Genomic DNA, 13,120 nt, shown 5'->3' on the forward strand with positions numbered 1-13,120 from the left:
TACCTGGATATAAAGGTACAATAGTGGCACGAATGTTATGGAAGTAACCAAACACTTTTTGATTGGATTTAAGACCCACTCTATGAGATGGAACCCATACCTTACAAAAACTAAATAGGTCAAGGGCCTAGGGGAAAACCTACTACTTTTATTCTGCTAAAGAAACAGCAATAAAATTACTCCTAAAGACATTCTGCATTGGTGGCACACGCCTTTAATCCCAGCACTCGGGAGGCAGAGGCAGGCGGATCTCTGTGAGCTCAAGGTCAGCCTGGTCTCCAGAGAGCGAGTGCCAGGATAGGGTTCAAAGCTACACACAGAAAACCTTTCTCAAAAAACAAACAAACAAAAGACATTCTGATATACCCATATAGATCAGTGCCTGCATCAGAAAAATTTTCTCTTGCAGTACATCGGTACTAACACTAAACCCCTTCCCTCAAGGCTCAGAGATCTATGGGGAAGAGGATTCAGAAAGACTGTAAGTACTAGAGGTGGTGAATGATACCAAGTAAACAGCATTGGTCAGACACATCAGGACTGATACACATATGAACCTACAGAGGCTATGATAACATAAACAAGACCTGCATGGGTTCAAACCAGACAAAATCCCTGCACTGGGAAGGCAAAGTGATCCCACTACTAACCAAGATGAAGTCCCACTCCTAACCAAGAAGCTGTTTGCAACTGATACCCGATGAGAGAAGGAAAATCAGTTTCTCTCAGTGGAGTGTCACTGGGTATATCAACCACACCTCAGGGCAGGTCCCAGGCCCATGCCCCATTTGGCGGGGGGTGGGGTGGGGGGGGATGGCTGGCTGGCTAATGCAAAACAAATTTCATGTTTATTTGTGTGTGTGAAGTTTTTGCTTTGTTTTTTATATTTTTGTTTTATTAATTTTCTTTTTAGTTTGCATATTGATTTTTGTTGTTTTTCTTTTCTTTCTTTTTGGTAAAGAAAGAACATGAAAGTTGACTGGATAGAGAGGTGGGGAGGACCTGGGAGCAACTGGGTGAGAGGAAGGAATATGGTCAAAACATATTGCATGAAAAAATCTTTTTAGGGACTAGAGAGATAGTTCAATAGTTAAGAGCTCTTGCTGCTCTTCCAGAGGACGCAGGTTTGATTCCCAGCACCCACATAATGGCTCACAACCTTCCATAACTCCAGTCCCAGAGGTAACCTGATGCTTTCTTTTGGTCTTTATGGGAACTGAGGGCACATACTGCACAGACATACATTCAGGCATACACTCATACACATAAAATAAAAATAAATAAAATCTCAAAAAATGCTATGATCTAATTATTCTACTACTAAGAATTTACCAAGGAGAAATAACATATGACCATACCAGACTCCTACTTGTGTCTAGACAGATTAAAAAAAATCCTTTAAAATAAAAAATTTTAAAAAGATGCAGTAACAAAGGCATTTAAGAAACATAGCTTTTAAATTAACTATTTAATTTTTAGTCGATTTATTTATTTTATTTTATGAGTGCTTTGCTTGCATGCATGGCTATACACTGTGTCCCTGTTGCCTGAGGTGGTCAGAAGATGGCATCAGATCCACTGGAACTGGAGTTACAGAGAGTTTTAAGCAACCATGTGGTACTAGGAACTGAACCCCGGTCCTCTGCAAAAGCAATAAGGGCTTTTAGCCACTGAGCCATCTCTCCATCCCCTAATTAATGAGTAAGTAAATTAATTAAACTTTAGAAAAGAAGAAAAGTCTATTTATTTGTCTCCAAAACAGCAGGATATGCATTTGTAATGGAAGAATCACCATTTATGACTACAAAAAAAGAGACAAGTTTTAGATGCCGCACACCCACACCACACATGCAGAGTCTTCTCCATTACCAGCTCCAAACCCATCAGACTGATGAGCCTCCTTGGCTACATCCTTTACCTCTGAAGTCCAGAGGTGACATTAGTGTCAACACTTGGTGGTGAATGTCCTGTGGGCTTGGGCAAATGAATTATTTATGATTATAGCATTTCACAAAGCAGCTTTCCCTGTGTCCCACCAGTTCATCTTTCTCTCCTTTAACTCCTGGAAGCTACTGGTGTCTTCTCCACTGTCATAATCCTGCCTTTTCTAGAATGTCATTGAGATGAATTCAACCCTGTGCTGCCTTTCATTGGCTCCTTCCAGAAGGCACTCTGCATTAGTTTTGCTTTATCATGTCTTTTCATGGCTTGATAGTTCATTTCTTTTTTTAATTTTAAGAATTAATTTTATTCAGCTTGTCAAATGAGTACAAAATCCCTGGGCATTTGGGATGGCGGATGACAACTGAAGGATGGGCATGAAGGAGAAGGGAGATGGGGCAAGTGTAAACATCACAATGTCTGCATTAGGTCCCTACATGGGAAGGAGAGAGTGGGGTGGGTTCAACTGAGAGCTCACATCTAGAGGAACACCACAGTGAGGAGACCTAAGATGTAAGCTGCCACCAATTTCTGTCCCAGGGACACACACGCAAGACTTGAGGCAGCTGGCTACTAAGTTTGTCCTGTAGTACCAGCAGTAGGAAGGCCTCAGAGACCATAATAGTTAGCTAGAAGAGCAGGAAGGAGCTGGTGGCTAGCCGTTGGGAGCCACTGTCTGGCTGGGATTGGTCCTGTCCTCACCAGAGTCTCTGAGTTAGTCTCAGAATGTCCCTGAAGCTCAAAGGGGTACTCTTGGTCCCAAAGAACAGAGGTGATGTCTTTTTGTCTGACCACTCATCTCTGACCCCCCTCCTCAGACAGACCAGTATGGAGTTGGTCCTGGATATCATAGTGGCTGGGGTTGTCAAATGTCAAATGTCAAATCACAAGACTGAAGCATCAAGTATCTTTCTGCATCAAATATTGCATTTTTGGCTCATGCTGTACTCAGGACCGGGAAACAAAGCACAATTCTTGTGGGGTTGTAGAGGGTCAGCAGCTACTGGGGACCAGTCCCTTGGTACATCCTGAGTACTAGATCTGGGGAAAGTTCAACACCAGGACAATAGGTCCTGAGGAAGGAGGGGTACCCCACAGCCCAAGCAGACTTTGGATTGTAGGACATCAGCAGGCAGAGCTCAGGAAGACAAGACAGTCTTGGCATCAGTTTCCTCCAGCCAACTTGTGGCCAGGCCAAGAGCCAGCACCATCATCCTGAGACAAAGTCTTTTAAGTGAAGAATGATTCTCCACCCTGTCTAGGTTGTCACTTATTTACCAATCTATCTCCTGATGGGTATCTTGGTTGCTTCCTCCCGATTTTGGCAATTATGAATAGAGCCATTGCCAACATCCACTTGCAGGCATTTGTGTGGCCAAACTCATGGGCTTTTGAGCTCCATTTGGGTAAATATTAGGAAGCGTGTTGTAATGTGCTTGGTAATAGCATGTTTTATTTTCTAAGAAACAGCCAATCTGTCTTCCAGTGTGGCTGAGCTGCTTTGTATCTCCACTATGAATAACAAGGGCTCTGGTTGCTTCCCACTCGTGGCAGTCCCAGGCATGCATAGAACTGGATTTTTGCCACTGTGGCAAGTATGTGGAGATGGTTTGCATTTCCCTGACAGCATCCAATGTAGAGCACACTTCCAGATACTTGCTTGGGGTCTGTTATCTTCCTTCAGTGAGGGCTCTGTTAAAGTTTGGGCCCATGTTTTATTTTTGTTATTTAAATGTGTGTGTGTGTGTGTGTGTGTGTGTGTGTGTGTGTGTGTGTGTGTTGTGTATGCAGGTGTCTGGAGGCCAGAAGAGAACATTAGAGCCTCTCTAGGACTAGGGGTTGTGAGCTGCCCAATGATGGTGCTGGAAAATGAACTCAGGCCCTCCATAAGAACAATCACTCTTAACCAAGTCCTGGGCCCACTTTTTAATTTGGTTTTTGTGGTGGTTTGAATGTAATTGGCCCCCATAATCTCATAAGGAGTGGCACTATTAGGAGCTGTGGCTTTGTTGGAGTGTATATGGCCTTGTTGGAGGAAGTGTGTCACTGTGGGAGCAGGCTTTGAGGTTTCCTATGCTCAGGATACTGCCCAGTGTCTCAGCCACCTTCCTGTTGCCTGCAAGAAGTAGGACTCTCAGCTGCCTCTCCAGCACTATGTCTGCCTCCATGCTGCCATGCTCCCTGCCATGATGATAATGGACTGAACCTCTGAAACTCTAAGTTAGCCACCCTGATTAAATGTTCAATTTTATAGGAGTTGCCATGGTAATGGTGTCTCTTCACAGCAATAAAAACCCTAAGACAGAAGTTGGTACCAGGGACTGTGGTATTGGCTGTGATAGACCTGACTGTAATATGTTTGGAGTAATATGGACTTTGGGAGTTTGGGTTAGGAAAGCAGTCCAATGCTTTAAGTGCTGATTAATGGGCTATACTAGTAGGAGCATGGAAGACAGTGGAGCTGAGTGTGATTTGATGAACTGTGGAGAGGTTTCAGAGGAGAAGAATGTTAGCATGTAGCCTAGAGACTGGTTTTGTGGTATTATGGTGAAAAAAGTGGCGTTTTTTTGTCCTTGTCCGAAGAGTCTGCCTGAGACTAAAGTGAAGAGTTTTGGATTAGCTCCATTGGCAGAGGAAACCTCAAAACAGCCTAGAATAGACTCTGTTGTGTGGCTATTAGTGGTAACTCTGATGAAGATTTATAATGAAAAGGAGAAAGCTGAGTAAGAAAAGATATTTGAGGAGAAAAAGAGTACCAGAAAGCAGAATGGAGATAAGTTCTGTGTTCAAAGAGATAAACAGATTAAGAAATGGAATAAAGTGCATGGTGACCTCAGGTCAAGATCCCACCCAGCTAAATTTCCAACTTGTGGACCGGAACTAAAGAAAGGCTTAGAGCTGGGTGTGGCGGTGCATGCCTTTAATCCCAATACTCAGAAGGCCTAGGCTGGTAGATCTCTGAATTTGAGGCCAACCTGATCTATAGAATAAAAGGACAGCCAAACTTCGGCAGTAAAGGTAACAATCAAAAACAGAAAGCTTGTGAAGATGCAGTTGAACAAGGGGGCCATGTTCTAGCCCCAGCGGGCAGCAGAATTTGGCACCTTTAGCTACCTGGTTTTGGAGTTAAGGGTAGAAGAAGGGGGATATGGAATTTGTTCCTAAGGAAAGTCACCGAGGCCAGGCATATGTCAGGGGTATCCCTGAATGGAGGCCTAGTAGAGAGGCCATTGTGTGAAGCTGTGAAGTTAAAGCCTGGATTGCCTTGGAGAACCCAAAATGTTAGAGATGCCAGAGTATTCGGATACCTGCCGATGTGATGATTAAGCATGAGTGAGACCTTGGTGGATTGGGTCTAAACCAACATGGGTGAGAGACAAACTGGCCGTGCAGACAGAGCTTATGCGTAAAGTTTTAGTGGGGGAAGGGAAGGGACTGGATGAAGGAAAGGAGAAGAGTGGAAAGAGAAAAGGATCCCAGAGCAGCCTTATGGGAAGAGGGAGAGAGAGACAGAGGTGCAGAAAGGCAAAAGAGCTAGAAAGAGAGCATGGGGGAGAGAGACACAGGCAGGGGAGAGAAAGAGGAAGTGGGAGAAGAGAGGGAGTAGGCAGAGTTCCACCTTTTAAAGGGACCACACAGCAGGCCAAGGTACTGCCTGATACTCTTACAGGGGTGATTCACTCTGCCAGGTCCCCAAGAGGCAGGTCCGGGTGCCCAGATGCTAACACCAAAGCAAGCTGCTAACAGGGAGTGGAACCAGTCCAAGAGAAAGAAGTGTGTAGCAGTCAACAAAGCTGAATTGGGCTGGAGATCTGAAGAGTGTTTTGACATCAGACATGGAGATGCAGAGTTAGGAATTTGCCCAGCTGGTTTTCAGTCTTGTTTTGGTCCAGTATTTCCTTGCTATTCCCCCTAAGATAGTTCTTTTCCTGTTGTTGTATATTACTTTGTATTTTATAGATAAAGATTCTGGAAAACATCTCTTAGTTTGTGGTTTGCCTGCTTATTCTCTCAACTATGTGTTCTGCAGAGCAGAGTTCATTTTAGTGATGTCCAGCTTATCAAGTCTTTCATAGGTCCCACGCTACTCAGCTTTCTATCATATGAGAACTCTTGAGATGTCAATGTTTAGTGACTTCATTTTGGCTGTCTGGTTCAGAGGTTTCAGCCTGCTTATGTTTACCCTGGCTTTTGGATTTGGGGAGAGGCAACACAGCTGTTTCTTTGGTTCCTCATCGTGAGCCAGAGTGTAACAATAAATCTTTACTCCAAAGCCACCTGAGCCCTGCTGCCATGTGGGCACTTTTCGCCTGGCCACCCAAGATCTGCCCACTGCCACGTTAAGGTCCCAATCAACACAGAGAGACTTATATCAGGTACAAATGCTGCTTGGCCAATGACTAGGATTTCTCATCTGCTAGCTCAGTCTTAATTATCATAAATCTATATATTTTATAAGACTTATCTTATTGGATGCCAGCGACAAGCGTCCTATCTTCCTGGGCTCACATGGTGACTCCACAGAGAGGAGGAAGAGAGAAAAGGGACGACTTCCTTCTTGCCCTTGTTTATATATGAGTCTCCCTGCTATGCCACTTCCTGCCTGGATCACCACTTCTTTACTACATTTCCCAGAATCCTCCTTGACGCATAGTCCCACTTAACTTGCTGCCTCATGGCCAAACAGTACTTTATTTATCATCCAATAAGACAAACACATACACAGAAGCACTTCCCCCATCACCAGAGGTCAGGAAGAAAGAGAGGAACTGGCATTCCCCTTTTAGGGGATACATCTAATGACCCGAAGACCTTCTATCAGGATCTCCCTTCATGTTTCCACAAACTCCTGAGAGTGCTGTGTGGGAATAAAAATTTAACACAGTGACTTTAGGGAACATTTAAGATCTACAGCATAGCAGGTCATGTCTTACATATGTCGCAGTCAGCAGGCCAGTGAAATGTCTTACTGGGTAGAGGTGCTTGATTTCAAGCCCAACAGACTGGGTTCAAGCTCTAGGACCCACACAATAGAGGGAGAAAACTGACTCTTGAAAGTTGTCCTTTGACATTCACTTGCATTCCATGACCTGTGTGTGTGTGTGTGTGTGTGTGTGTGTGTGTGTGTGTGTGTGTGTGTGTATGACATACTTTAAATAAGAAATAAATGAAAAAAGTAATCGGCAAACCCAAGGTCATCTAGATTTTCTCCTAGATATTTCCGTTTTGTGTTTTATTTTAAGTTGTATTATTTAAGTTTTTAAATAAATATAGATAGCCTGTGTCTTTTTTGTTTGTTTTTGTTTTTTGTTTCTTTCTTTCTTTCTTTTTTTTTTTTTTTTTTTTGAGACAGGGTTTCTCTGTATAACAGTCCTGGCTGTCCTGGAACTCACTCTTAAGACCAGGCTGGCCTCAAACTCACAGAGATCCACCTGCCTCTGCCTCCCAAGTGCTGGGATTAAAGGCATGCGTCACCTCCGCCTGGCTTCTTTTTCTTTTTCTTTTTCTTTTTCTTTTTTTTGTGCATGTGAATGTTTGGTTGTTCTAGTCCAGTTGGTAAGGCTATTTTTGACCTATTTTATTGACTTTTCTCTTTTGTGATTGATCATTTCACTACACTTATTTGGGTCTATTTCTGTACTCTGAACTTGGTTCTATATGCCTCTTCTTTGACTAATGCTGTACTATCCTGACCACTGTAACTTTATAGTTGAGTTCTGAGGTTGGGCAATGTCAATTCTCCAGTGTTGTTCTTCGGTCCCTTCAATACTGTTTTGCTTAGTTTAGTTATTCTACCTCCCTCACATAAACTATAGGATTCACTTGTTAGATTTACACATATTTCATTTTGAGGGGTACTAGTAAGCATTTTTATTTTATTTAATTTTATTTTTTACTTCAAATCCCACTTGTTCCTTGGTGGTATATAAGAGACTGGCCTTCACATATTAACTGTGTTTCCTGCAACCTCACTAGCTTCCCATATCTCCCTGAGATTTTGTGATATTTATTCCTTTAATTTACATTGTTGCGCCCAAATTCTGAACCCCAAAATCACCAAGAGGCCCATTTCGATGCAAAAGCAATGAGTCTTTTATTGCAGTTGTTTAACAAGCTAAACACTCGTTTAAAATGTCCCTACTAGCTCGGATCTTTTCATCCATCCACCATGGCAGATAGCTGGGAAAAGACCCCGAAAAACCACGCCACAGAGATCTTATAGGGCAGTGTAAGGGAAGGGTCTAGGGGTACGCACAGGCTCAGGATTGGTATGCTTCCAGGCTTGGAGGACTTGCCCTGTGTTGATTGGTCAACTGGTTGTTATGGCTCATATGGCTCATATGGCTTTATAGAGCCATAAAGCATAGCACTACCAGCTAACTTTTGATTGGTTCCCTGCCATGAGGCAGGCATCTGACCTAGTGACCAAGGCAAGGTCAGGCAAGCTCATGTTAGGCTGTTATGGCTGCCAAAACGGGGAGCTGGTCCCTTCAACATAGATTGTATTGTGTGGTTTCTTGGGGAGACTTGTTCACCCCAGATCACTAGCAACAAAGTAAAGCTGTCTACTCAAATCTAGCTTGATGAATCAGTGATTTTACTGGGCCTACTTAGAGGAACATGAATGACTCTTGCGGGAGCTGCCCCCAACACAGGTGATGACTCTCAGAAGCTGAATCTCTAGAGTCCCCTGGACAATAGCTTCAACAAAGAGATCTTACCTCTCCTTAATCATTTACTATTTCTATAAGCTTTAGAGGGGATCCTTGTGAATCTTTTTTGTTTTGTTTTGTTGTTTTTGGAGACAGGATTTCTCTGTGGCTTTGGAGGCTGTCCTGGAACTAGCTCTTGTAGACCAGGTTGGTGATCCTTGTGAATCTTAAGACTTTCTGATCCTCTTGAATCTTAGCCTCTTTCCTTCCTCCCAAGGAGGAAATGTTTCAGTTTCAAAGAAATAGCTAATCAATAATATCATGTGCAAACAAAGAGATTTGTTTCTTCCTTTCTCGTCAGTATACCTTTCCTTTTTCTTATCTTACTGCATTAGTTAGGATTTCTAGTACAAGGTATAACAGAGCACTTAAAAACTATTTTATGTGTATCGGAATTTTGCCTGCATGTATGTTTGTGCACCATGTACATGCTTGATGCCAGCTGAGGAGGAAAGAGGTTGTCAGGTCCTCTGGAACTAGGGTTACAGGTGGTTGTGAGGCACCATGTGGGTGCTGGGATCTGAGATCCTTAGGGGGAAAAAAAACAGCTAGTGCTCTTAATCAAGTCATCTCTCTAGGCCCAGATTTTTTCTTTTTGAGCTTATAATTTAATTAAACATTTCGTCCTTCCCTTTCCCCCCTCCAAACTCTCCCACACACACCTCCCCACTCTTCTTCAAATTCACGGCCTCTTTTAAAAAATGTTATTGAATGATAAATGTATGGTTATAAACAAATATATTCCTAAATATCACCTGTTCATAGTCCATATAATGCTGTGTGTTTTCAGAGCTGACTGGTACTGGACAACTAATTGGTGTGCTCTTCCTAGTGAAAGCCCTGTCTCCCATTCCCAGCTTTCCCCAGTTACCTATAGTTTTGTGTAGGGTTGAGACCTTATGGGATATTCTCTGTCCAGTTTGGTGTCTTCACTGGTGTCATCCTTTTTATCTTACGTTTGGGCTGTCATGTTGGTAAGACTTTATGGGTGCAGCTTTTGATATTACTAGGAGACAGCAACTTGATCCTCTGGCTCTTACAATCTCTCCACTCCCTCTTATGCAATGTTCCTTAAGTCTTAAGAGTGGAAGTGTTTTGCAGATATATCCACTGGGACTATGCTCCACAACTCTGCATTTTGGTAAGTTGCGGTTTTCTTTGGGTGTCTCTGTCTGTTGCAAAGATTCCTTGATGAAGTGAAGACCACTTATTTGTAGATATAAGGGCAAACGTTTATAGATTGTTGTTAGGGATAATGGTTTAATAAATTAGTGGCCATAGATTATCCTCCAATAACCATGACTTCACCAGCACTGAGTAGTTAGTTAGGTTTCCAGTACCAGGAATGGTATCCGTCTTATTGAGTAGGACCCTGGGTACCTGGAATGATTATATTACAAATAAAAAATGTAGCAGTAGAACTCTGAATACAAACACTAGGAAGAATAAGCCCATTGATGGGACTTACAGTCATTTGCTAGCTCTAGGCCAGAATGCAAACCTTCAGAGGGTACCTGCAGAGATAGTGGAGGCCTCTGGTGTCCTCTGATGAAATGACCAGGTGACCCTAACTGAAGTACTAAGATGGTACAGGAATTGGACACCAAAATTTTTGAGAAGTCAAGTGAATAGGACAATGGCTGAGGAGTAAGAGGTGGATCTGGAGAGAAATTACATAAAAGCCTCAAACCAAGGAACCAATTAACCCCCAACACAAGTGCACTTCCTGCTTCTGCCGAACCCCGCTGGACATGAACAAGGAAGCACAAGGGCTGCCTTTCGAGAGCTATTCGGAATGCCAGCAGGCTGTTCTGCCCTTTGCCTAGAATGTACACTGCTTTCCTGGAAGGGAGCACCAGGATGCTTTGAGTTTCATTCATTTCATTCATCCCTTTTCCGATAGCCAGAGATGCTGGGTGGGGCCAGCTTGTTCTGAAATGTGTGTTCTTCTGGAGATTGTCCTGACTACTGAGACCCAGTAGAAATTCCATAGCAAAAAGAAAAGAAAGGAAAAGAAAAATCAGCTGGAACAAGGTAAACATTCTCTAAGTCAGGGTCAATGGAGTTAGGAAGAGTGCTAGCCAGGACAGCACCATGCCCACACTAATGTGACTTCTGAGAACATAGATGCTGACAATTGAAGTCCTTTTAACACAATGTTCAAAACAAACATAAAACCTGAGTGCTCTTTTAAACACCCCCCCTTTTTTTTTTCTTTTTCTTCAGGGTCTCTGTGAACCCAGACTATCATGGAACTTGCTTTGAGTCCAGGCTGGCCGGAAACCTATAATCCTCCCACCTCTGCTTTCCCAGCAGGATTTCAGGCATGTTTCCATATGCCAGGCTATATCTGGTGACCTTTCATATTAATCCATTTCAACCTGAGTAATTCCCGGAACTTCCTGCCCACTGGGCAAGTGAAGGTATTATAAAACACATTTGAAAATGAGTATTATCAATCAATAAGCATATTTTTAGCTTTTGTGCACATAGGGAAAACCATTGGCCTGGAAAGATGGAGTATTGCTCCGTAAAAGAGTTGTACATATATTGCACCAGAGCTGACCACCAGGCTGGATGAACCCTCTAACTCCTAGCAAGAGTGCAAAGCCTTACTGTCTGCTGTCACCTTATTGTTAGTTTGCATCTCCAAAGGGGGAAAAGTCTCTAAGTGAATTGGCTGGATTTTAAAACACAAATCTTCGCTGACACCTCCTAGCAGCAGCTTCCTCACAGGCTCTCTTGATAAGAGGGGAAAGTCTGGTGAAGCCATCCCTATGGAACCGTCCATTTGGGGTGTGGTGAGTGGATGGCCCCTGACTGGCTGCACAGTCCTAGGAAAGCAGTAGGTATTGACTTCCCAGGAGGCGCTTGGGGTAGAAGTGGGGCATCTCTGATGAACCTTGAGAAGATGTAGAGAAGGTGTGCCTGCTCCCCTTTCTCTTCCTTTGGCAGGCAGGGTTTCAGGGAGTTCCAGAGTTTACCGAGACTGAGACAATCTTGCTGGATTGGGAGAGAAATGGAAAAGGGGTCTTTGGGATGAGAGCCTTTCCAGGGAGGCTTCTAAACAGACAGACTCCCAGGCTCTGGGCCAACCAGAGGACTCGTGGCTCTTGGTCCTTTCCCTCTTACTAAGGGCTTCATGGGACTCTACACTGGACGGATGACAGACTACCAGGTCTCCCACCTCAATCCTTCTCCTGCACTTAAATTTCCAAAGCCTGCTGGGCCTCCTGCGGGGTGATTAGGAGAGACTGCAAGTGCCATTCCACAGCCTGCGTGCACGTCTAAGACACTTGTGGCTGCTCTAAAGCACAGTGCAGGCTGTTGTAGAGAAAAATGGGGCACAAGGACAGCATCAGGATAAAAGTGGTCATTTAAGGGAGGAGAAGCCAGTCAGGAGAAGGTTTCAGGCACAGAGCGAGGCTTTCAGGGGGAAAGCTACCTGAAACCACAGTAGTTGGGATAGATAGAACAGACTACAATTGAGGGCAAAGGGAGGAAGTTTGAGTTAAATCCACCTACAAAGATGAAAGCAGACAGACAGGGATTAAGTAACAGGCTATAAGGACGAGGAGCTACTGGGGATAAGGCAACCGTGGTCCACTTCCAGCCCTGCAGAACGGTGGCCCACAGTTTAAGTGAGTTAGTGAAACAGGGCTGAGGTCAGATTGCACTCTCAGACTCCTGAGTGCTGGGGCTATGGTCATGTGCCAACAAACCAAGCTGGGGAATTCAGGCTTTAAGGATGGGGAGATAATAACATATTTGTAGATTAAAGGAGGAAGCCAGTAGGATTAAAAATAAAACCAAGAGTGAACACAGCCCAGCCTCCAAGGGGAGAAGTTTTTTATTTTGGTATTCTACCTACAGTCCGACTGACTAACCTCTTCAGAGAAACCTGACATTGGACAACTTTCCCCTAAAGGGTCAAAAGGTAAATATTTTAGGCTTTACAGCAAGAGTCAATGTTGAGGATACTGTGTTTATTTACATACTCTTTAAAACACAGAAGCCTATTTTTATTTGAGGGTATGTCATGCATTTTAATATCCATTCACAACACAGAAACCTGCTAACTTAGAGGTTGTGACAAAAATAGGTAGTGTGAATTTGGATTTGGCCCTAATCATATCTCACTCACCCAGGGTAAACCAGGTACCTGGGTTCTTAGACTAGAGACTGGGGATTTTCTTTTTTTTTTCTCTGTCCCTCCCCTTTGCTCTTGTATGTGTCTTTGGCTGGCTTCAGACTCATGGCAATCCTCCTGTCTCAGCCTTTCTAGCCCTGAGATTAGAGGCCTGTTTTCCAGCTCACAGTTTTGACTTGTTGATTTCTAAGTCATGCTCGTGATTACAGTTTTGTCAGTTATTCTCATTTATTTCTGTTTGTTTTGCTCTGTATAGTTATTTCCCAGTTATGTTTTTAGAGATAATAAAGTTCATGGCTGTTGGATCTTCTTGGCA

General features: G+C 43.5%; 1 pseudogene; it reads right to left on the reverse strand.

The window, feature by feature from the left end:
• Window positions 1–287: 287 nt before the first annotated feature.
• LOC113834969 lies at window positions 288–9,624 on the reverse strand (annotated as a pseudogene).
• Window positions 9,625–13,120: the final 3,496 nt, after the last annotated feature.

This window comes from Cricetulus griseus, chromosome 3 (assembly GCF_003668045.3).
Source record: "Cricetulus griseus strain 17A/GY chromosome 3, alternate assembly CriGri-PICRH-1.0, whole genome shotgun sequence".
Lineage (NCBI taxonomy): Eukaryota > Metazoa > Chordata > Mammalia > Rodentia > Cricetidae > Cricetulus > Cricetulus griseus.